Raw genomic sequence first — 26,311 nt, forward strand, 5'->3', positions numbered from 1 at the left:
AACTACATTGGAATTGTTTTGCTCCCCCTCCCACACATGGTAATGTGATAACAAAACCACCCCTGTATGCCAACATTTTACTTATCAACATCTATGCCAAGGGCATGCTTTAGTAGCTACCAGGTATATAATGGCATTGAGTTTTTTTTTGTTTGTTTGTTTTTCTTTCCCAGAACAGATTCCTATAAACACGGGATAATTTGATGGACACTTGATCATGGTTCTAATGTGTTATCAAATTATTTGAAAACATTGGCTCCAGCTTTCCATCCGCTGTCCTGTTTAAGGGATAGGTGAGGTGGGGAGGGGGAAGTGGGTAACAGAGTAGGTACTAAAGAAATGGCAGAGCCCAGAGCGCAGTGATTAGATTATCTGGGTTTCCCTTCAACACTGTCACCTTATCTATTTCGAACCTAAGGCAGGCTTTTTAGCTTCTTTCTCCCTTCTTTTTCTCATTTATTTAATGGGGTGTTCAGATACCCTCTTATAGTTGCTTCATGAGTCAATTGAGTGGTTGCCTATAAATGCTTGGAGTGATGCACACAATGAACACTCAGAACCAAAGATGAATGGGCATAACTATTAAGGGTTCAAGAAACCATGTTTTTGGTCCATGCTCGTGACAGCCATGTAGAGGACTGACCCTGGGTTTAGATAGAGTCGGAGTACACGCCCTCTCCTTGTACACATCCTGCTGAGCAAATTCTTATAATTTAATCATGACTTTTAATGTTTGAAATGGTGCCTTTTACATTTCACTGAAGCACCGTTGCCGGCTGCTCTGTATTATACTCCCTGTTTATATTGCAATGCAAATTATTCCTGGTGGAGAGTTTACAAACTGCACTTCCATTATTAATAGGGTTATGATTTTCCCCATTCCGCTCTTATCTCTGTTGCTTGCATGATGCATAATTCATGCTTACTACCCTTTGCTGGTCTCAGTGCCAGGGCACAGCAGTCTCCTCCCCCCTCTTTCTTCTTGATGACAGTAATTGGTATTCAGTGAGAGTAAAGTGACCATGTCCCTAGCTTCTGCCTCTCTCTAAAGCCGGTCCCTGGAAAGGCTCACAATAAGGGGTAATAGGAACTCCAGGCCATTTACTGCCGAGGCTTGAGTTCCAGTTTGATTTCAGCCCTAGATCCCAGGCAGACACACACAGGGCTTTCCAGGGTCCTGAAACTATTTGCCAGACAGGAAGAAAAATGGTCTCTCTGTTTGGGGCGGGACAAAGGACCCCTAGAAGGGATAAAATAGCAGGGGAGGAGGGACCATCTCAGCCTGTATCAGTGGGCTTCCCACCAGTGTGGCCCAAGTGGGCTTGTGGAGTCTCTGTTCTCTTTCGCCACCTGGGTATGTAACATTTCGCTGACCACCTTGAAGGTGGGGCCTCTGCTCTTGCCCTTCCCACCAACAGAGAATCCCATAAGAAACTCCCAGATGGGATCTGGCAGCCCTTGTGTTGGGATGTGGTATTCTCTGTAGATGCTTGAATGTGGGCTAAAGACTGGGAAGCCTCTGCCTTCAGGAGCTCTGTATATGTGCTGTGGTAGAAATGATAGTGTCCCCCTCAGGCTCAGAAAGGTCTCAGAAGAAAGTGGTACAGAAATAGAGGTCACAGCACAGGACGACTCTGTCCTTAAGATAGGAACAACTGGTGTCCAGGGTACTGTCCTCATAAACTGCTTTGCCAGGCCATTCCAGCTTAGGAGACAGGCCCAGAACAACTGCTACTATCAAAGTGGAAATGGAGTATTCTTTGATCTAGTTTTTTTGTGAACCTCGGAAGCCATTTCCCTGGAGGGGAGCATCCTGTGGAGTCTGCATACTGGCTTAGGTAATGTTTTCTTTTTCTCACCCCTTATCCTCTTAGCACTGGCCATTGGCTGCCTTGTCACCCTTCTCAGATAATTGGATGCCATTGTTCTCAAGCAGCCTTCTTTCCTTAACCGTGGCTGGCCGCTCCAGCCAGTGTTTCATTCCCTGTGTGAGAGTACCTCATTCTCTTTGGTCAAGTCTGGGCCTGGCTCCCCAAAGTGAGTGGGAGTGTACCAAGAGACAGATGCAAAGTGTCATCCACAAGGCTTTCCTTGCTGAGGAGGAACTGTCTCACAGGCTCTCACCTTTCTCCAGGGGCAGCCCTTGGAGGTCTGAACTCCCCGGTCAGGAGCTGTCGGGTGTTGTATATGTCCTCTCTACTGTTCAACCCCATGTGCAGGAGTTGGTGAGCCAACTTACTAAGTAAGGCTTCAGCGGAACCTCTTCCCTCCCCCTCCCCAAGGTCTTAGTGGGTCTGAGTATGTCCACAGGGCCTGCCTGATTCCCTGAGGTCAGAATGACCTGGAGAGGTCATTTTTTGAAGGCTACAGCTGGCCACTCTTGGGACATTTCCTTGCCACATCCCTGACAGGAACTTGCAATATCTCTGCTTAGAACATGCCTCCCCTTCTTTCTGTACCAGAAGATTCTTTCCTCCTTCTGGCTCAGGGCTTCTCCTTGCTGCTTCTTCCCATCTCCTACCCTGCTCACTAAGCAGGGGTGCCAAGTTACCCAAGTACCTTACACTGACACACACCAATAAAGGAACATAAGCCTACTTTCTTCTGAGAAATGTACTTAGAAACATATCATCAGCCATAAACACATACGTATATGGTTTCAAACTCACACAAGGAGCATACATACATATATGGACACATGTACATTTGCATGTACAAAAATACAGAGAAACGTAATCACCAGATATTAGAGATCTGGCTATAAAGACCACACACACACGCACACACACACACACACACACACACACACACACACACACTCAGATATACACACAGGCACATACAGAAACACACACACACACACACACACACATACAGACTCACACAGACCATGCTCATTTTCAGGAAGCCTGGCTTTTCCCCCACGTTCAGGATCTGTGAAAAGGACAGCCACTGCTGACAAATTCTGACCCCACTCAAGGGCCCTCCCTGGCTTGCCCACTGAATCATGAAGCACTTTCCTGCTAAAGTTTGTTTTCTTCTGGCCAAGGAGAGCTACTTATTTCCAAGAAACAGAGCCAGTGGATTGTGCTGAGCCCACAGTGCGGTTGGGGACACACATTTTGGCCTCCAGTCCTGTCCTCCCACGGATCTTTGTTTGCATAGCTAGCTCCTGTTTCTCTGGGCTTCAAGACCCTGAGAGGAACTGCCAGTGTGCCCTTCCACAGTGACCTGAGCAGAACGCAGCTGCAACTGATGGGGCCTCATGTGTGGGACATTTACTAGTCATGTGTTCTTGCTGCCTGTTTTTAAAGAGTCTTACCACCAAAATCCAGGTCTCTCTGTGGAGGCTCCTTTAAACAACTGGAACAATGGCTCTGTGCTCTGAACCCTACCTTCTTGAATTAACCCCCCGAGGATAGGCCTCCAGGCTTTCTCCCCCCCCTGCCCCCCACAAATGAACTCCCTGTGTATTTACCTCATGGACTGCTTAACCTGACACACAGACTCCTGGAGCTTCATGCTATTGTTTTTCTTCGTTTACAGATGTGGCCACTGAGGCTCAAAGGAGTGACAACTCCCAACCACAACAAACACCCAAACAAGTTGAATCCAGGTCTCTGCGGGCCCTGCACTACAGAGTTGTAAAACCTCTCTACTGCTGGGAGGTTTTGAACTTCTGGGCCTTAGGAGTCCTTGATCCTGGGAACCATGGAGCTTATGATTTATGCCACGGTTCCTTTAAGGTTAATGGAAAGAGCTCTCGGCTCATGGAAAACAAACTCTATAATCTGGGTTACTGGGTCATTCCTTCTCCAGCTGGTTCCACTAGCTTTTGGGTTTTTCCCTATTGTCTGGCCAACCCTGGCTCATCTCCACTCAAAGCTGCCTGGGATCCTAAGCTTGGGCTCCTCGGAGTGGTACAAACATACTCAAACCAGACCCAAATATGTAGTTCTGCAGCTGGGCCCACTGTAGAAATCTCACTCTTTGGACCTCAAAAGCCCTGTGATGATTGAGAGTCATTCATGCGTGCATTCATTTAACATGTTAAGGACACCGTGTGTCCTGGGTCCTATGTTGAACTGGAAACAGCCAGGGACCTCCAGGGGCTTATAATTTAGTGGGTGGGATACACATAAAAATCAAATAATCTCCTACAGGACAAACAGGTAAAGGAAGCCAGAGTGCTGAGAAAAGAGACACATTTACCATTGTACCTGAAACTGATTTGGCTGCAAAGAGCAAGAGAACTGTCTTATAATACAAACTTATAGATACTATAATTAGGCTTCAGCAAGTCTGAGGAGGGGTCCAAGAATGGAGATACTTAAGCATCTCCCCAAGTGATTCTGGGACCGAGCCACCTGAAGACCATCTACAGAAAGAGGCCAGAGGAAATCTCACAAGGGAAAAGTCATTACTTTAAAGAGTTTTTTAAGGATTTGTCAGCAAACAAGAGAATTAAAAGGCCTTTAAAAGTTATAATTTAAAATTTTTGTTTGTGGAAATGAACAGATGTCAAAGAAGTAAAAAAGTGAAAATGACTATGCACCCAGGGTAACTTCGACATTTTGGACATTTAGTTTTCTGTGAACATCAAACATATATCCCAAATTCCCAGCATATGCATTGTTCGAATTGTTCTGTGCCTACACCACAACTCCCTGGCATTTACAACACAGCTCACGGGTAACACCATTGCTGTGGCCTCCTGTGATGCTGGGACAAAACCTGTGGTACCCCAGGTTTCCTAAATGATGCCCATTTTGATCTCCTTGGCTTCAAGGGATCCTCCCTCCTATGACTAATATTTTTAAAACTAATACAGATCTTCACATTTTACTTTACCAATAACTTTTACTGAGTAATGTAGACACATAGGCAAACATTTTGAGTGTATAAGCTGCCGGTGGATCTCAAACTGAACACACTTTTGGGACCAGCACCTGAATCAAGACAATAACATGAACAGCACCCCACACTTTCTCACCTCTCACCTTCTCTTTCCAGTGCTCAGTCATGAGAACAAAGGATGGAACTAAGGGTAAGTTTGAAATCCTGTATTCGGGCCTCATTTCTTTCCTAAGACCTTTTCCCTTCGCTTGCTTTTGGTGGATGCTTCCAAAAAGCAAGGCTTTGTTCTGGCAGGATCCCAGTTACCAGGCTTGTGCCCTTAGTGACAGCCAGACAATGGGTGCCAGGAGACTAGCTGTCCTGAGCAATCCTGATAGAGCCCTACGGTCTGTTCACATTTTGATCTCAGTTCTCAGGACCGGGTTCCTTCACCAATTCCTTGTGCAAACATGTTCCTGGAAGGCAGTACTATACAGAGTCCACTGAACTTGAGCTCTGGTGTCAGGGCTTAACTCCCTTCCTCCCTTCTTTCTTGCCTGCTTCTCTGCCTCCCTCCCTGTACTCTGACCTCATTCATCTTCTCTCAGATCTTAGGGGAGAACTTATCCACGTTCTTTTTTACTATTAGCAGCAATCACCTCTGCTAATCCTTTGCCCTTTCAAAAGATTTTTATGTATTATTCTGTATTATGTGTGGCTTCTTTTGATTTCAAAAAAGAACAGATTTTTATGGAAAATATGTGAATCATACAGTCACATACTATGTAAAAAGTGGAAGCCATTCTTATCGGCTAAGGCTCTACCTCCCACTGCAAGGGGGTAAACCACCCTGAGCAGAAAAGATGAGAGTATCAGATTTCTTTCGTTATTACTCCCTGGACTTTTGCCAAAACCGCGATAATATTATCCCATTTTACAACTTTGTTTTGGCTTTAACAACATAGCACACACATCTTAACAAATCAGTCCCTGAAATGCCGCATCACTGTAGCAGTTTCAAAAGAACTGTGCTGAAATGTGCTGAAAATGACTTAGCTGGGATGGTTTGGGGTGTGTGTGTGGAAGGGGTGCATGACATTTAAATTATCTCCTAGTTTGGCTGTAACAAATGAATCTGCTGTAAATATGTTTTTCTTTTCGTTTTGGAGACAAAGTCTCATGTTTCTTGGTTGTTCTGGAGTTCTCTATGGAGCCTGAGGATGACCTTGAACTTCTAACTCTCTTTCTTCCTGATGCTAAGATTACAGGTGAGTGCCACAATGCCCAGTCAGTTCCCAAACTGGGCATTGTGGCACTCAGCTGTATAAATATAAATATAAATATATATCTATGTTTATATATATATATATATGTTTGCAGGCAAACTTAGGGTGTTTTATGACCACACTGTCAACATTAGTGTTAAACACCTCTTTACACATTTTAAACCATCTAAACTTCACATGGGTAATTGTTATTATAAGCCAACACCTTATCAAATGTAAATTTCACATCATAGACTCCATTAGAACTCATTTCCATGTCCCTTCCTATACACTGTCTACCCTTTCCCCCAAAGAAACAAACAAAAACCCGTCTCGTCGTGGAAGCTGTAGTGTGTCACTATATATATAAAACAGTGGAAGAGAACATCCCATTTTATTCCCCTGAACATTGGTATGTCTCAGCATTCCCATGTGTTTTCCTTTTAAATAGGAACTAGCTCTTCCAGGCAAAGAGTCAAGGGATGATAAAGGCGTGGTATATGTGGTGCCAATGGAGGTTTGGCACAGAAGAAGCTGTATAAGAACAATCATTTGGTGAAGGTGGCATGACATCCATTACTATAAACAATGGCCTCTTCTGGATCTGGTCATCTAGATGTTGGAAGTGGTGACTCTGATCCTGTGACCCCCAACAAAGTGGGCTGTTGGACTTTCTCCTCTCCCCCTGTCAAAGGCTGGACCCAGGTTGTTCCCACTGGAGTCCAGTCTGGGATCATATGACTGATGTTCTGAAATCTTTGGAGCAAAGTCTTTCCTGAGCATCAGCTCAGTTGCTTTACCCCTTTGGGGAACACTGGTTTTGGAGGGTTACTAGTTAATCTCCCCCTTTAAAGAGGTAAACTGGGGAGAGGACTTTGCCCATGAAATAGAGCTTCAGTCTCCATAGCTGCAAAAAGACAATACCCATAAATGCCTGGGCATGAGTGATGTGGTTTGGGCTCATGGGCTTGGAGACAGACATTTCACAGCTCAGTAGCTATGCTCTCCAGGCTGGTTTCAGTTTGATGTTTCCCACTTCTTAGACATCTTCAACTTACTATGATTAAGACAAGACCATGACCTCAGCTTAAACCTACCAAGGTTTACCCACTCTGGTGCCCAGCATTACCAACTTAGCCCATTTGACTCAAGCAGAAAGCCAATAATTGACATTATTATTATTATTATTATTATTATTATTATTATTATTATCACCCTGACCCATGTCTGTACTTAAAGAATGGAGCAGTCTACTATCTTGACATCAATCTTCCATTCTTGGCCCCTAAAATTCACTTCCAAACAGCAGCTGTATGTTTAAAGAAAAAAAAGTATAATGTAGCATGCCTCTCATGCTCTGTCCCTCAATGGCTTCCCATTTCAATGAGAAAAATAACTCAAACCTCTTGCTCAAGAGGCTCTGTTTGATCTGGCCCCTGATAACCTTCCCAACTCCTCTGAGGCCAGTCCCCATAGCTTGCTGTTTTCACTTCCCCAAATAAGCCAGGTTCCTTCCCTGTCCTTAGACCATTCTTCCTTGTGTCTGAAGCCCTCTTCCACGTGTTTGGCTTCTGCATGGGAGTTCCATTCTGCCTTTAGATTTCAACAAAGCCTTCCAGGACCACCATCAGAAGGGGATCCTAGCACCTCTCAATCTTAGCTTTATGTTTTCCTTCATATTGTTTTGTTTTCAGGTTTACTGAGGGAGAGCATGCATGCAGGAAAGGATTTTAAGATGATAACTTTAAATATACAGATCAGTGTTTTACACACACACACACACACACACACACACACACACACACACACAAACAGGGCCTGCCTGCTGGCTGGGGGATACATTCCTACAAGCTCTGTATAGGCAAGTTCATAGCTTAAAAACGTTTAAAATGCAGGTACTCAATGAAGCATGAAATCCCGCTCTAGAACTTGCTCTTATGGGCAAACTTTACATTGTGTGTGAAGGTAAGTGTTCAACATACCAACAAATGTGGGCAGCAATCTCCCCGTGTTGCTCAGAAGTGGAGGACCATGACCTGGAACCTCTCATGAGCTCCCATAGCATAGGCACGTATCGGGATTTTTGTGATTGCTACCTTGGCTTGGACTATGTATTATGGCTGAATGGTACCATTTAGCAAGCCAGTTTTATTAGAAGCATCCCAGTGGTTACTCTGTGGAGGGCTAGCTAGAGACGTGCAGTTTGCATATGAGGAGAGACACTTTAGGAGCTGTCATACACGTGCGAAATTCCTAAGCTGCACCAAATGGAGAAAGATACAGAATGATGTATGAGGGGCATCATGCTTGTTTGTATAAAAGAAGCACACATTTATTTAGTGCTGCACCCCTATAGACGGACTCCTTAGGAGAAAACTGAACGTTAGGAGTCAAGCGGGGGAGGCTTTGTGTTTTTTTTTTTTTTTCATGTGAATATATTTCACATGTTGTCAAAATAAATAATTAAATATAGTAGACTCTTTAGGCTCTAGAGGGAGGATGCGCAAAAGGAGCAGGCTCTGACAGGTCAGGCCAGGGCTATGTAGGTAGCTTGGCCTACCCTGGGCTTCAAAGGCATGGAAGAAACTGGCTGGCCTAGGAGTTCGTTTTCAGGGCTTTTTATGAAACTTCTTGGAGAGAGCACCATTGCACTCCTGCAGCAGAAGCCAACACGTATGCTGTTGTTGGTTCAGGAAAAGACAGGCGCAACACTACAACCCTAGGGCTTGTTGTGTGGGATGATATGCTCCTTCCAACCCACCTCGCCCTTTGTGTCACACAGAGAGAGACACAAGCAAATGAGGGAAAAGGAAAGCTCACCCAGAAAAAGTCCCTTCTTAGCTCCTGTCATCTGATGGCTTCTTCTTTTTCCTTTTTAATAGAGAGGTCCATGCTATAGAATAAAAACCTGCTCCAACAAGCAATCAGCTGTCCCTTTCCTCAGGCTTCAGTGATCTTAGTGAGGATCACAGGCTTGGGGATGAGCCAAAGACAGGCTTGAGTCATCCTTTCACCATCTCTCAGCTTTACATTTTTGGGCAAGGCAAGATATTGCGTCTCAGTTTCCGTGTGGGTAAGGTAGCATCGGTATAGCTCCCCGACTCCTGAGATCCTGCGGGACAAGTTATAGCAGTTGGCCACCTTGTGGACAAGGTCATCTGTGTCCTGTCATGGCGGTGTATGTATTTCCCAGAGCTGCCATAGCAACTGAGCACAGACTTGGCTTACAACAGTAGCAATTTGCTCTCTCATGGTTCTGGAGCACAGAAGAATCAAATTTTGAGCAGAGCAATATACACTGATGGCTCCAGAAGAGGATCTATTTGATAATGATTCCTTGTAGCCTCAAGGGGCTGTCTACATCTGCCTGTTTGCACAGGGCCTTTCTTTTCTTTTCTTTTCTTTTCTTTACTTTTCTTTTTTTTTTTTTTCTGAGTCTTTCCTCTGGAGGGCTCTTGTGACGTTAGGACTCAAGTGGGTAATTTATGATGGTTTCATCTCAGTATTCTGGACTTCATTCCAACTGTGAAAACAGAGCCCTTCCCCAAATAGGATCACACACTTCTGGGGGCTGGAGGACGGTGTGAACCTATCTTTCTGTGGGTACCATTCAGCCATAATACATAGTCCAAGCCAAGGTAGCAATCACAAAAATCCCGATACGTGCCTATGCTATGGGAGTTCATGAGGGGTTCCAGGTCATGGTCCTCCACTTCTGAGCAACACGGGGAGATTGCTGCCCACATTTGTTTTTCTCTCCTGAGCCCTCTTTATCTGCCTTCCAGTCCAACTATCACCAATCTTGTTTCACAGTCCTGGGAGTTTGTTCCGTCTAGAGATAAGGCTCTGTAAGTGCAAACCTTTTTATTTAAAGTTTCATGTACATTTTGCAGACTGAATAAGGATTGCAGCTTAGTTCCCAGTGTTTTACCAATGTTGTCTTCTGGTTTTGACTTGACTTTATAAGAAGTCACCATGAGAGGAAGTAGACAGAGGGAAGCAAGTCTTTGTGCTATTATTGCAAATTCCAATGAGTCTATAATTGTTTCACATAAAAAAAAATAGTACCCCCTGGTCCATGAAGACTTGAAATTCATATAAGAGAACAAGCAAACAAAACAAAAGAAAACAAAATTCCCCTAGATCTTTTTAGATCAGTGGGTAAAAGAAACTCTCAGACAGATGTTTGCTGAGTCATCACCCCAGAATGACTAGCCGATCCCCTCCCAACCCCCAACCCCATTCCCTGGGATGTTGGGAAGGAACCTATCTTCATTTCGGGTTCCCTGGGATGCTATCACAGGTAGCCTCCTCCCTGAAGAAGGGAGTTCTTCCAGGCCCGCCCCAAGCCTCCCCAGGCCAGGGTTGGTCTGCAGACACACTGCTGGGCTGGGCCAGCACACCTGGCCCTGCGGCCCAGGCTGAACCTGTTGCTGCCATATGCACACAGCTTTGGCTCCTGTCAGGCTTCTTGCCTGTGCTTTCCTGGTAGGCACATGGCCTCACTAACCCTACCTTGAGTCAGAGAGATGCACTGAGCTCCTAGGAGGTACTGCTCTGGCTTAGGGCCAGCTCTCCCTACCCTGGCTTTGATTGTCATCTATGCTGCATCTTCCTCCTCCTCCTCCTCCCTGGGGCAAGGTGTCAGCTTCTCTCCCGTGCAGACTCCAACTGCCACTAGTCTGGGCAAGTTGGAGGTATCCTCCCTGGGCCACTTGCCTGGTCTTTTTCTCTTATTCCTCCTCACTCATGTGGAGATTGTGGGTGAGTGCTATATACTCATTGTGGCTTAGTAGTTGTGTTTCTCAAGGTTTATAAACTTGAGGGTCATGGTTTGACTTTTGGGGGTGCTCTGGGAATTATTGGGCTCTGCACACAGAATGTATGAATATTTTTCAGGCAGAGAGCAATCCTGAGAAGGACAGACCCCAGAGGATGAGGTAGTGGTGGGGCTATAGCATACTTTTTGCAGTATACATTAAATATTTTGTTTCTGGCATCAAACTGATGGCTATACTATTTCACATCCTTACCTCAGTTTCCTCCTGTATAAAAGCAATTAAGTGATTGCATCATCCCACATATCACAATTGCCTGGCACCGTGCTGAGAAGAATAAACGAAAAAGTTCTTGGCACACAGCAGTGAGAGCCCAGCGGAGATTAGCTGTTATTGTTACCACCTGCCCTGAGCACAGATGAACTCACGTTTTGCTCCCGGCAGCCGTGGGACATGGGGTGTGTCAGAAGGGAAGAAGGGACTGGGAAAAGCAAGGTGTTGGCCCTGCTAAAATCCCTTCACGACTGCATATGAAAAGTATTTTCTGTTGTCTTCTGAGGTGTAAGAGGAAGCAGTGAGCTGTCATGTGGCAGTTGCACTAGAAGAAAATTCCAGGAAGGACTTGGCTATGGTGGCAAGATAGTGCAGACACAGAAAGCCCCTCTGCCTTTGTAGATGCTGTGCTTTCCTTTACCTGACTCCCTTCTGGCCATCTGGTACCCTGGTGCCTCCCAGGACACCCACTCTGGTGGTATCATCCCTGACCCTCCCCATAGGTGTTGCCTTTCATCTTTCAGCTCTCTGCACCCATTTATGGTGTGTGTTAACTGCACCATAGCAGCCTCGCCTAGAGGGAAGGCCTTTGTCTAATGTATCAGTTTTCTCCCTGTGCTCAGCTTGGTGACTTTAATATAACGTGTGTCTGCCAAGAAAGATGTCCATTCCTTATTCCTTCTTCCCCAATCATTTCTTGTCTATGTGAGGGATATAGAGAGGAGTGATCCATGTCCTCAAAGCATCCAAAGCAAGAGATGGGGTGATGACACACTCTCTAGAAAGTTACCCAGTTGTCTCTGGGCTTCTATTTACAACTCTTAAGTCCTGGGAATCCTGAAGAGTCAAATCATCCTCGACCTAATAGGCATCAGGAACAACCTGAGGGGCATCATTATGAGAGCTGAGGACTCTGGGTGATGGAGAGGAAGAGGTGTGGATTTCTAGGACTTGTCTGATCAGCACTTACAGGAATGGGCAAAAAATGCTTCTTGGAAAGATGCAACAACTAAGCTTCAGGTGATCTCAAAAGCATCTGAGAGAGACCTCAGATCAAGTCAGTACTAATAGTTCTGGACCTCAGTGGACATGTGGAGAAGTTGATTGTTGGCTACAAAGGGATTAGAGAAGGCTGGGAAAGGCAAGGGTCATTCTACATTAGCCATCAGTGGTTTTCTTTTCTTTCTTTTTTTTTTGGGGGGGTTGTTTTCGAGACAGAGTTTTTCTGTGTAGTCTTGGCTGTCCTGGATGTGCTTTGTAGACGAGAGTGGCCTCGAATTCACAGAGATCCATCTGCTTCTGCCTCCCTGGGTGCTGGGATTAAAGACGTGTGCCAGCACGCCTGGCTCTATCAGTGATTTTTTAACTGAAGTCTGACATTGAGTGTCCATGGCCATATTCATGTCTCAACCGAGTTACCAAATCCTGGCTCATCTCAGAAAATGGCTTTCCTCTCCCTTCTGAAACTGGAAGTCGATTTGACTTTTTCTGCCCTTCACTGCCTCAAGTCAAGTCTATCATTTGCTTCTATCATTACTTCAGGGATGTTCTAAAAATTCCCTGAATCTATTCTCTTCTCTCTGTCCCCAGGACCACCCCTTGAGGCCATCACCATCTTTCCCTCTAAATTATTTCATTGTTCTGACTCCACCAGTTTCTTTCACCAATTTCATCTCATTCCCCAGCCATTAGTTAGCCCAGAAGATAAGAAGAAAAAAAAAAGCTTGTCAAGTTAATTCTCTGATTAAAAATCCTATAATGTTTCTTGAACGATGCTCTTAAAGTGTGTGACTTCATACTATTCAAACATTTCTTTAAATACTATACAAATATGGAACTCCATGATAGGCAGGTGTCATAGCGACTATTGTCACTATCAGGGTTAAGTGACTGCTTATCTGTGTGGTGTGGAATTCTTTGTAGATCAGGTTTCAAAGACGGATGAGTTCCATGCCAATGTCAAAAATTAAATGGTAAATGGAATGGCCCATGTTATGGAGCAAATCTAACAATGCCAATTGCAGAGTCTAGGGAGTGAATACATGGAGAATTATTATGCAACTCCCGCCCCCCCCTTCCTTTTTGGAAAATTTTATTTCAGACTCCTGGAAAAAGTTTGTCTCACAGCTCCCATTATGTCAGAGTTAAAGTCATTGCCTGGTCCACCATCCTAGTCTGAAATCCTTGGCCTCTGCAATGGGTGTATCATGAGCCAATTCTATCACTTCTGCACTCTAGTCATCAGGCTGTTTTTTTTTTTTTTTTCTTAATATAACACCCCTCTGTTTTGGAATAACTAATAGATCTAATCACAATTTAACATGGCCCATCATGTAATAATAAGCACAATATGGAATGTCTTTTCTGTAGGTAAGGTAAACAGCGGCATTTTATATGACTCTAACAAATAATTGTTATGGTTACTCATGCCTGTGCTCTAAGTCTAGACTTTCTAGGGGATGTGCTATCACCCCAATTCTGACTTTGAGTGCATTTGAGGATATGTGTTAGCCTTGTTTATATAGCACAGAAAAACAGAAAATGATTGAGAAAGATGAAACAGAGAGAGGATATTCTTTTCAGTGGCACATACTGTATTCCAGTGGGGTGATATAGATTTTCTTTTGAAAATTAAATGGATTGGTTTACTGATGGACTGTCCTCTACTTATATTTTTATCATCCAATTCCTTAGTTATATATGCACCAACACTGAGTGTTGCATAAATATGTAGAACTCCATAGCTTACTTTCTGATAAAAATTCTAGATATTAAAAAAAGCAGCACCTCCCCAAGAACATTGTGTATTCTAAGTGGCTTTATCTAAGCTTAAATTTTAGTTTTCATGAACCTGGAAAGAGAGGAAAATGGATGCCCATCAGGTTCAGTCATCCCCTAGCACACCAACTACCAAAAGATAGAGAGAAGTCTTTGACTCTATGGTGGACTGCTTTTAATGGACAGGACATTGTCTCTCTGTTTCCTGTTTTCTCCATGGGAAAATCTTGAAAAGTACATGAAGTCATGCAAGTCAAGATCCCAATAAGTCTGCTGTTCATGTTCTTTATTGCCTTGGATCCCTTTTCCATCCACGTCAGTTATGGACCAGAAAGAAAGCAGCTTCAGCCTTTATTTAGTATATGGGGGAAACACAGGCTGAAGACTTAGCCTCATGTGCTGACCTTGACCTTTACCTATGTGTCCTGATGTTTTAATTGCTGTCAGTTAAGGGGGTGGGGCCTTTTATTTCTAGAAGTGGGCAATGCCATGGGTTACACTGTGAGTTCTAGATGGATTGATACTGCATCAAGAAAAAAAGCAGTGGAACTCTTTGTAAATCAGGTCTCCAAGATGGATGAGTTCCATGGGGTCTATTGGTAGAGTCTGAGCTCATTATTATTAGTCTACACACTCAATCAGTAGCAAATAACAAGCTTTACCCACACAGATGTCTTGATAGATGAGGGATCAGAGTATGAAGAAATAAGCAGAAATTCTTTAGGGACACAGATGCTTAGATGTGTTGGTGTCTAACTAGTGTCAACTTCTCAAGGGAACATACTTTAGCTACTTGATACATGATTGTATACTCAGTCTAAAATTGGAATCTTTTTTTCTAAACACAAGCATACTCATCAATTGATTAGAGAAACAAATTAAAAATGAAGCCCCCCCAAAATACTGCCCAAACTTCTCAATCTGTGGAAGACAATAGCTTTGTTGGACACATGTAGAGCAGACATTTTTAAACAAAGTACTGGGTGAGATTAATCATTGTCTACCACCCAAAGAAACCACCCTGGAAAAGTTAGGTTGTGACTGTATTAGATGTATTGAAATTCCTTGCTAATCAATCTACCCTGGTAATTCAGATAAAACAGCCCAGGGACCACTGTTGAGGAGATGTTGGCTTAGCGGTTGCAATAATCAGAAGAATGACTCCCGAAGCTGTCCACATGCTAATCTCAGAACCTATGAACATGTTGGGAAGAGAGAAGAAAAGAAGCTAAGATTTGCTAATTGGCTTACTGAGATGAGAAGATCACCCAAGTTAGCCCATTGAACCTAGTGTGATAAAGCAATGAGAAATAAAGACAGTTTCTTGGCTGTGGCTAGAGAAAGAAATGAAGATAGGCAGGTGCAGTATGGTTGGCTATGGAGCTGGAGGAAGCATGAAACTATGAACCAAGACATGTAGGTGACAAGAACCAGGAAAAGAGAAGAGAATGGATTCTTTTTATTTTATTATTAGGAAGCTTTCAGAAAGGAAAACAGCTCTGTTTGTACCTCCATTTCTGTCCAGTGTGACCCACAGTAGGTTTAAACTAAAAGACCACATTATTAATTAGTGTATTTGAACTTATTCTGGCTTCAGAGGAACACTACTAACCCTGGGATTTTCTGGCCTGATTTTTTTTTTGTTCTCTTTCTCCTTCTCTTCCTCATCCTCATCCTCCTCATCCTCTTTCTGATTCCTTTAGTTTTGTTGGCTATGCTCTGCTGAGCCCCAAAGTGTGTGTCTGTCTGCCCAGGTGATGAGCCACAGTTCCTTATAGGGGATGGGCCAACGGTATTTATTTGGGGTAGCTTTATGGTTTATACAGGTATATGGGCGTTCTCTTATTGTGGCTGCCTTCTCTCACTGAATGTTTGACACAAACATGTGAGCTCATTGTTTTCCTGTCCAATCACCAAGCCAGTATAGAATGGGTGGGGATGTTGGCTACTGGCTATACTTCAGAATGGAGCAGAAAAGTCCACAGTCATCCCTTTTTGACTGGAGTTATAACTAAATGGGGAATTAAAGAGTGGGGATTTGAGGATGAGTAAGACGTACTGGCTGAATGCACACCTTCTTCTAGATGTCTGCTGAAACACCTCCCTACCCCTTCCATGGAATAAACTGCACCCATTTCCTTGGTTACAAAAGCCCAGGCTTGATAAGGCAAAGAGAGGTATACACAAGAGAGTTTGGTTTATGGTGACACATGACAAGCCCTAAGTATTTAGTGGTCAATTATCTCTTGCCTCAAAATGGATATGGGAAGAAACATTTATAATCTGATGTCATCATTACAAGCACTGAAATATGGAACATCGTGGTGGTTTTTTTTTTTTTTTTGTTTCTGTTTTTTTGTTCTCATAGAGATGAGACTTAAAAGAGCTTAGGTAACTTTCTCCATTGTCATGTGCTTGATCAGAACTAGAGGTGGCATTGGAACTTGTCTATATCATCAGACAAGCATATAATACTTTTGGTCCACCTTGTGCTCCCTGAAATAAAAAAATATTACCAATGCTTTTTATGAGATGCCTTGAGATGAATAAATAATGGATCACTCCTCTGCTGTCTGATTCCTAGACTACGCCCAGAAGAATGTTGCACCATCCTCAGTAGCAATTAGCTTCAGTGAAATGATGTCTAGATTAATAACAATATCACCACCTACTATTTATAGATGGCTGTCCTCCAAAGAGGCCAAAGTGCACTGTAGATAAACATTGTCTAATGCAGTCTTAGAAATGAACATTGGGTCTGGGTTTGTGGTTTCTCTGTATTTCACAAAGGGTAATAGATCTTGATAGCCATCATGAGAAGGGTGGATTCCCCCATGGGTGATACCAGCTTATTGAGAATTTGTTCCTTGTGGTAATCCGTCCTCACACATTCAACTTTCTAGGGGCCTCTGGCATTGCTCAGACCACAGGGGTGAAACAGTTTGCATTGGGGGTAATGTTCAAGATTTATTTGGACTTGATACTGATTTTTCCTGACAATCAGTTGTATCATCCTCCTTACTGTTGCCTTCTAGCCCATTGCCCCTTCTACTCATTTGCAGATCCTCATCCTTCGTTACTGCTGCCACTATCCCTACCACTGTATCACCACTGCCACAACAACCATCACGACTACAACGGTGGTCATCACTACCACTACCGCCACCGCTGCCACAACCACCACCACCACACAGCTACCACTGAGACCACCGCCACGCCTACAACCAACGCTACCGTTAGAACCACCGCCACCATCACGACATCTACCACCACTACCACAGCAATCGCTGCCACTGCGGCTACCACCACCATCACCACCATCACCACCACCATGGGCGCCAGTAGCTGTAGCAGCAGCAATTCCAAAAATATCTATTTCATATCAGCTGCATTCCCCGTCTTACATGAAGCACACTACAGGTGCTGTCTGACACAGTATCTACCAGTGAGGAGTTATTGCAAACAAACCCTGTCTGACCGAGTAGAAATTTAAGACCCATAGCAGATAAGTGATTCATTCCCTCCCACTTATGGACAATCTAAGACAACTGTCTAGGGTCATCTTGAAAGACCGAGGCTTCCACACTGGTGAATGTGTATGAGACACCAGGGGAAAGATGCTTATTAAAGTAACAGATTAACTAATCATCTATGAAATGCAGAACTTTTGTGTAGAAAAAAATTAAAATGTGTATAATCCTATGAAATAGATACTTGTACTTCTATTTACAGAAAGTGAACTGGGATCCAGAAAGCTAAATAATTTGCCAACTTGACAGTTCAGTGAAAAGCAGTATTACACCTTGAGTGTGAACTCTCTCCCATAGTTTCCTGTGGTTGGAAGCTTGGTTGCTAGCTGATGGTGTTTTGGGGGAAGGCTTGGAGCGTTTGGGGTTGGAAACATGGCTGATGAAGGTGGATCATTGTGGGAGACTTTTGGGGGCATCATGGCCCTGCTTCTTGCCTTAGCTCCCTGCTTTCTCTCTGCCTCCATGCTGTGACCAGCAGTCACAGGATCTTTTCAACATGGACAAAGGCTGGTCCCGCTGCTGGGCGTTCTCTGCAATGATAGACTGTTACTTTTTGAAACTACAATCCAGAATAAATAGTTCTTCTCTAGGTTTTCGTCAGGTGTTTGATCTTAGCGACAAGTAAAGCAACTAAAACAAGTGGTAAAGTCAATTTTAATTCCCCTCCCTCTGCTTTCAATAAGAACTAAACATTGGGGAGCATTTAATGTATAAGATCCTTGGGATAACGAGGGATTAGATGGAGAATAGTGGAAAGATGGATGAATGAATGGGAAAGGAATGCATCCATAGGACTTTCTTCCTATGCCTAATGCTGGCAAAGTAAAATACATTGGCCAGAACCTCCAGGGACCTGCGTGAATGGACCTGGGGTTGCTTAGGCACAGGAGACTTATACTCTAAAATAGGACAGTTTAGGGAGCTAAATAAGCATTAGCTTAGGTAACTCAGATCCAAGATGCATTGGCTTCATGGCTGGAGAGGTGAACGAGAGAAACACCCAGTTGCTACTGGCTGAAGAAGACTAGATCGAGAAAGATCTTTGCCCTGCAAGATATCATAACAGCATTGAAGTGCATGAACGTGAAAGATGAACCAGGAGAAGAAAACCGTGGCAACGACATGCATTTTGGTGCCAGAACACCAGGCACACGACATCACTCACTTAGATGTGACATGCAAAAGGGATGAGGCAAAGCTACAGGGCCTGGGAACCTGGGCATGAGGGTCAGTCAGTGGTCGGAAAGGACGGGAGATGGTGACAGTCTCTGGTGTTTTCCCTTTTCTCCTTTCCCAATTAGAAGCCAGTTCTAGAGGTTTGGGGTGACATAATTTGCCATATGCAGCCTCATGCGTACAGAGCCAAGCAGCGGTGCCTAAGAACAAACAGGCAAAGGAGAAGCACAGCTGCTGTTCTGCAGCATTTATTGGTTTCTCAGCCCAGAGTCAGGGCCAGGTGGATTCTTAGGGTCCATTTGCCACACTGGAAGTTAGAGACCCTGAAAAAGAGCCTGTTTTATTAGGTTTTAATAGTGACTCAAGGACAGGAAGCAAGCCATCATTCAGATAAGCATCTTTCACAAGAATGCCATCTCAGGGCCAGAGTCCAGCATCCTTTGGTTGAATGGTTTTGGCAGCAGGTCACCAGGGAACTAGCTTACCTGGAGGCCAAGGCCATGGAATTTATGCTGCTCAAAGCAGCTGGGCTGCCCTTATATCATCTTCTCCATTCGATGACATGGTGATTGAAATTCCAAAATAGATGAAAAATTCCTTAGGGTTAAAGTGACAAGTTTGAAAATGCCTTTGACAGAATAAATAAATACATGAGAAGATGCATAAATAGAGGCCCTTTCCCCTGCTCTAGACATTGCTCTTGCAGATATCTGAACAAGTGAGGGTTTCCACCAGGGACAGCAGCCTTTTTCACCATTCTCACCTTGCTGATGACAAGGAGAGCAGCAGCTCAGGGGACACCACGCAGCGGCCACTCCTGTGATTTTTTTTTCTGCCCAGGAGGCCCCAGAGGCCTCTGGATCAGGGTACACTAGCTCACTAAGAGAATTTTGCTTATTTATGTTGTTACTTCCATGAAATGAAAGGGCACACCCTGCTCTTCCTTCCTCCCTCCTTTGGTCTCCCTCTCTCCTTTGGTCTCTGTCTCTGTCTCTCTATTTCTCTGTCTCCATCTCTGTCTCTCTCTCTCTTTTTCTCTGCATATCTCATTTCCTTCTCTTCCTTCATCATTTTAAAAAGTAAAAGACAGGCAGCCAGACTTGGTAGCTCAGGCCTGTAATCCCAGCTACTCAGGAGGCCACTGCAGGAAGAAAGCTCAAGTCCTGGTCTGTTTACTTTTGAAAGAATTCAAAGTTAACCTGGGGAACTTAGCGAGACCCTGCCTCAAAATAAAAGTAAGGAGATGGGATGAAGATGTCCCTCAGTGGCAGAATGTGTGTCCAGCATGTGTGAGACACTAGATTCAATATTTAGTAGCAAGAAAAGAAGTAATACTGCTGTTCCAGTCTATTTCCACACAGCAAACTATTACAGACTTAAGGACTTAGGGGAAGAGCAACCTTCATTCTACTTCTGAATCAGCAGTCAAGTCAAAGCTTGGAAAGAAGGCCAGCTTGTCTCTGCTCCATGCTGTTAGCTGAGGTGGCTGTTCTGGCCCAGTGAATTTAACTCCAAGCTGGATTCCCTCATAGGACTTGTGTGCTGGTGCTGGGAGTTCACCAGGAACCATTATCTGGGACTCAGTTATCTTCAAACTGGCTTTTTGGCTTACTAAACTTCCTCAGAGTAGAATGAAGGACTTGCAGGTAGACGTTCATGCTGGAACTTCGGTAGTATTCTTGGGGCATCCACATGCCCAGGACTTGATTTCTGTAGCACACTGTTGGCTCAGCAAATTTCTAAGGATGGCAACAGATTCAGACGGTGAGGGATTGGCTCCCATCTATAAACGGGAACTGTACCCAAAACCTTGAAGCTCTCTTTGATCTCTTACCTACACTTTAGGCAAAGTGGGTGTGCGAGGTGGGTCACTCAGATGACAGGCAGGGCTGCACGTTCAGATCCAATATAACTTTATTACATAGCATGATGGTAAACTCGTTCTGAATATTCTGATATATGTGAAAAAGGCATGCTGTCTCATGTAAGGTATACCATTTCATATTTGCCTTTAATGTTTTACTTTTATTTATTTTAAATCTTGGTCAAGTGTTGGACATGTTTTATCAAGTTAAGAATGTTCAGTAAGGAAGACCTTTCTCTTCTCTCCAACTCATCCATCCATCCATCCATCCATCCATCCATGCATGCATTCACTCATTCTTAGTCACAGTAGCACTGACATATAGTTTCATCTTTACTGGAATATAATAGAGTTTTGACATTCAAATCATTCCCAATATGGCAAGCGGAAGTCACTTTAAAAGAGCTCTAGGTGTACAATACATGTTCCCAGCATTCTTTGAATATCTTTTGGTGTGATGTAATACTCTAAGTTTGTCTTCTATTTTTCTTGTTCTACTACTAGTGTGCTCATTCCTTTGGCTGAGAATGGTATTAGGAGGCCAAGACCTTTGTGCTATGGGGTGTCACTCCTAGGACCACTAGGTATGTATGTACTGCTCTTTCAAATAAAGTGCTTCTCCCTGCCCTGGTTTGCTGTGGAATTTCTCATTACATGTTTGAAGTACCGAGTACCTTTCTGTTACGTATGCAAATAGTTTGGTGCTCCCTCTAAGTTTGCCATTTGATTTTGGGCTTTCATTCTGTTTCCATTTCAACTAAAGAAATGTATCTTCTCTGCTTTCTCTTTCTCTTCAGATCTTCCCAGCCAAAAAGCTAGGCAAAGTGGTGATCTTTAGTCGCAGTGAGAGCCACTGTCTGAAGAACTGAGGTGAACAACACTACAGGAAGAAGCCCACCACACTCCTCTGGCCTCTACCTATTCGAGCACTCACTCATCCATCGGCATATCCATACGCACATAGACCACACACCTCCATACTCAACATTTAAAAAAATCACGAATTGAACCATCAGACATGGAATAGTCCCCGTATGCGTGTTTGCATAAATGTACCATTTTACTGACCGGTTTTCTCCGTGGGGGATGTTTGAGTAGTTTTCATGTTTTGGAAGTTGGTGAATAGCACAGCTTTGAATATGTTGAGCCATGTGCACTGATACACGTGTGTGATTACACCTGTGAATCACTGGATTTCAGAGGATAACATGCAGTCAATATTAAAAAACACTATTAATTATTTTCTATGATAATGCAATGTTGTGCCACTGAAAAATGTTATGGAACTAACAAAACAAAACAAACAAAAACAACCAAACAAAAAACCAACTCTACAAAAATTCAGGGATTTTTATTTCAGTTGAATCAGTGAAAAACTGCCCATCATCCTTGTCATACTTTGTATTTTCCTCATCATAAATCCTGTTTATCTTCCCAGTGATTTACTGGCACTCATCCTTCTGTGAAATGCCTTTCTGTATCTCTGCCCCTTTTTAATTATGTTATTTATGAATTTATTGCTAGTATTTGAGTTTTTTTTCAGCATCTTGATATATAGACAGAACTCTAGGTTTTGGAATTATGGACCTGTTCCATTATTCTGAGCCATGATTTTATTTGATTTTGGGGATTATCATGCATATTTGATGACATAACTTCTATCTTTTCATTTACGATTTCTGACTTGCTTTCCACTCTAGCAATGTTTCCTACCCTACACGTGTTTTAATATTATTCTGTTTTTGTTTCCACTTCCCTGTTTCCATCATTAGCAGGTCCCACCCAAGTCACATTCCTGAGATGACGGTTTGTTACTTGGGTCGTGGAACTTTGTGCTACATAAGTAGATACCCAAACTTCTCTGCGTCTACCCTCTGGTCCCCTGGAAGCTCCCTCCAAGCTTGACTGTGGCCTGCTCCAGCCTTGGGAACTGTCTGCAGCTACCTGATGCATTTACAGCAGAACCGAGACATTTTCCTTTGCAGGAAACCCAGGAGTATAACATACACTGGATTCTTTTGAAGATGGAACTAAATTACTTTATACATAAATACATGGAGCTTCTGAAAGGTGATACACTTTACCCAAGACATCACAATCAGAACACGAGAGACATGCAGAGGCCCAAGCCTTCCCTTTATACAAGCTGTTCAACATTTGTAAACTTCGCAGTAGACTCGGTGAACGTGAGCTTCAACCTTCTCTTTCATTTGCCTTCCCATAAAAGGATGCTAGAAAGCGCACACAGCCTTTCAGCTCTTCTTTTTGTTCATAGCCCCAGTCCCTCAGTCTCTCTTCATATTATAACTCAGAAGAAAACCTTTTGTGGAAGTCAGACCTGCCTCTTAGTGGCTTCCCAGGCTCTAATTGTTCTCCTTCGCGCTTTCTCTGAAGCCCTTCATCATGCCCTGCGTGCTTGCCACCTGCCCGCTTCTCTAACTTCATCTCCCACACTCATTCTTGCTCAGCTCCTCTAGACACACAGACCTCCTTTGTATTCCTCGAATGTGGTGAGTTCTTAAGGTCTTTGCCTCTGCAGGATCTACCCCTCAGAAATAATTTTGTAAAAGAAAGATGAGCAGAGGTCTGTAGAAAGGAAACTGAGGGGAAAATTATCCCCCAGAACAAGTTTACTAGGAGAGTTATCTGCTCATGGCCATAGCCAGCCATGATGGGGCCCTGAATGGCACAGCCCCTTCACACAGTGGGAGCTTTCTGACACATAGGTTTTCAGGAGAGGAGCATGGGCACGTGACCGTACCACAGGCTAGCAGTCAAGGCGTGGCTAAAAGGAAGGTGATGATCCAAGGTCGTCTTGGGGCTGCAGCTGGAGGGAGAATGCTCTGATAGAGGCAAGGTTACAGTAAGCCTGCTTATCTCTGAGCAGGTGGAGAGAGAAAGAGAGGGGGAGAGAGAGAGAGGGAGGGAGAGAGAGAGCCCTCAGCTGGAGGGCCTGTGGTCTGACAAATTCTGTGTTAGCCTCTCCTGTGGGTCTTTTCTTCTTCGTATCTTCCAGTTAATGGGTCAGCTTAAGATTTCACCTTGAGGAAGCCTTCCTTCCTGGTTCCTCCTGTGAAGACTGGTGCCATCTTCCTCTGTAACACTACTACTACTCCCTGTCCTGCTACTCCCTGTTTCCTTCCCAGAGCTTATCCCAGTCGGGGGATTACAGTCTTTGTTTATTACTTCTCTGTGTCCCATCCCTTCAAGGAACTGCATACTCTAAAAGCTTATCCCATTCGTTTGTACCCCAGGGGCTGGGTGAAGGCCTGACGCTCATTCAGTCAATATTTGTTGAATCCAGTGAATCCAGTGGCCACTCAGTAATTAGTGGGTTAATGGTTTCCATTTCCTTCTGTCCTTTAAACAGGATCTACGCACACACATACACACATGTACACACATATGCACACAATCACATATATGCACACACACAAATACATATACATACACATACATACAAACACACATACATACTTACACAGACACACACACAAATACACACACATAGACAAACACACACACATAGACACATAAACCCACAGACATACATGGACTTATTGACCCACATATAGAGACATAGACATATGCACACACACAAACACACACTTGTGCTCATGTGTACGCACGCACACACACAATGGCACATGCAACCTGAAGGAACATGAAGAAGACAATGGAAATTATAGCTCAGTGGCGCGTCTGTTGTGTCTCAGAATAACTGGCTGGACCAGTTGAGTGAGCTACTGTTTTCTGTTTTATTTTAATTTCATCAGGCTTCTGACACTCTGACCAGGGTCTATATATTCATGGAAAAAAGGAGTATTCTATTATGGACTATAAACTTAATGAGCATAATGTTTGGCTAAATCACCGCTCAAAAGTAATTAATAGATTACAGCATCAGAACTCTTGAAGAGTGTCTTAGTTACTTTCCAGTTGCTGTGATAAGGTACCATGACAAAGGAAACTTATAAAAGAAAGCTTTTAAGTCCCAGAGGATTAGAGTCTGTGACCATCACAGTGTGGAGCCTGGGAACAAGCACACAGGCATGGTGCTGGAGCAACAGCTAAGGGCTTACATCTCCGAGGAGCAGTAAGTGGAGAGAGAGAGAGAGAGAGAGAGAGAGAGAGAGAGAGAGAGAGAGAGAGCATGCTAACTGGGAAAGGAGTGGGCTTTTGGAATCTTAAAGCCCTACCCCACTGACACATTTTCTCCAGCAAGGCCACACCCTTCCAAAACCGCCCTACCAACTGGGGACCAAACATTCAAATATATGAGCCTGTTGGGGCCATTCTCATTCAAACCACCACAGAGGGATTCCAGTCCCTTTGGAAGGGTTGAGAACTGAATGAATGAATCTTTCAAGTTCCATGCTCACACAGTACTTAGTTGGGTGCTAGAGAGGGTGAGTTCGCATGGCTCTTATGTACTCAGTGAGGAAACAAATTCAAAACTGCTAATCTACAGGACGTGTTTCAGGCAGAAGCTGGGTTAGCAGTCTTACTTTGGACTCGAGGGTGTCCTTTCAATGGCGGCCTTGTTCTACCCTCTTTGCTTAGTCTGGCTAACGCTTGCCAGGTCAGGGGCTACTGCTTCAAGCCCTCTAGGGAAGCAGGTGTGAGGAAGCCTAACCTTCTGGAGACACATAGAGGACTTCACACTCCTGCTATGTGTGAGTAGTAACTGACCCCAGGTGACGATAAAGCCCATTCTCTCCTCCTTATCTTCTCCAGTCCCTTCTTCCTGCATCTTTGTTCTCCCTTCCCTTCCATGCTGGGTTAGATGCTGAAGCGTACATAAGCGATGGCTGAGGAAATGTCTTAACTTCTAAATGCTCATGACTAAGCGGAGGAAAAACAAGCTCAGCGTTACGGTCTGAGATGACAGGAATTGCAGAAGGGCATGCACAGACTTTTGGGAACATAAACAGGGCATGCTGGATGTTGCACAGCTAGCCTGCCCTGGGACAATAACGTGGCTCATTCCTGCAGATTTCAGGTTCCCAACCTGACATTGCTGTTCAGAGTCGGGAAGAGATGCACATACTCTCCCTTCTCAAGTTCTAAAAGCTGACAAAGGGCACATAATTGGATCTATTGAGGGAGGATGTGTAATGTCAGGAGAATCTTTCAGAAAATGTAGGGGGACCTGAGCTATTGTATTTTATTTGGGAACATGGAGAGTTGGGTAGGGAGGAAATCATCTTTTTTCTTTTTAATCCTTGTAAACATTGAAGATGATATACACAAACCAAAAGAAGAAAGAGAAATTAGAAACTGTATTAAACACTTAGCATGTAACTTTCACAGTTATCCCTCATATCTTTTCACTTTTCTCTGTTTGAACTTTTGTCATTCTAAAGGGGGATTCTTACGTTTACTGTAAAAGTAGTCATGATCGCTAAGTCGGGGGCTCTCCCCAGATGGATGAATGGCTAAACCAATCTCGGTGTGTTTATAGGGTGGAGTATTATTCAGCTGTTAACGAATTCAGCCACTCTGTTAATATGGGCTGATTAACAGAGTTATACTGTTTGTGGAAAATGAACGGAACCAGAGATGGTCATGTTAAGTGAAATAAGTGAAGAGCCGAAAGACACGTCTCACCTGATTCCTTCCATATGTGGCATCCAAAACAAAGGACATGAAGGCAGAGGGGTTTTTCATAAAACAGGAAGGGGGTGAGTATGTGGATGTGGACAATGAGGGTGGTGAGCACAACCAAAGTGCTTTATGTACATGTGTGAAAATGTGATGAAACATACTATTTTTTAATTTGTATACACTATTTAACAATTTTTTTTTGCT

At 43.8% G+C, this 26,311-nt stretch overlaps 1 long non-coding RNA gene across 1 annotated transcript in view; it reads left to right on the forward strand.

Annotated features, from left to right (window-relative positions):
* The window catches only part of LOC132653537 (uncharacterized), a 65,187-nt gene extending 43,205 nt beyond the window's left edge, over positions 1–21,982 (forward strand). Inside the window, exons 2-3 of the long non-coding RNA XR_009591267.1 lie at positions 21,005–21,084; positions 21,298–21,982. This is a non-coding gene — a long non-coding RNA (uncharacterized LOC132653537). The remainder of the gene's footprint in view (positions 1–21,004; positions 21,085–21,297) is intronic.
* The last annotated feature ends 4,329 nt before the right edge of the window (positions 21,983–26,311 follow it).

Source organism: Meriones unguiculatus, chromosome 4, assembly GCF_030254825.1.
Source record: "Meriones unguiculatus strain TT.TT164.6M chromosome 4, Bangor_MerUng_6.1, whole genome shotgun sequence".
Taxonomy (NCBI): Eukaryota; Metazoa; Chordata; class Mammalia; order Rodentia; family Muridae; genus Meriones; species Meriones unguiculatus.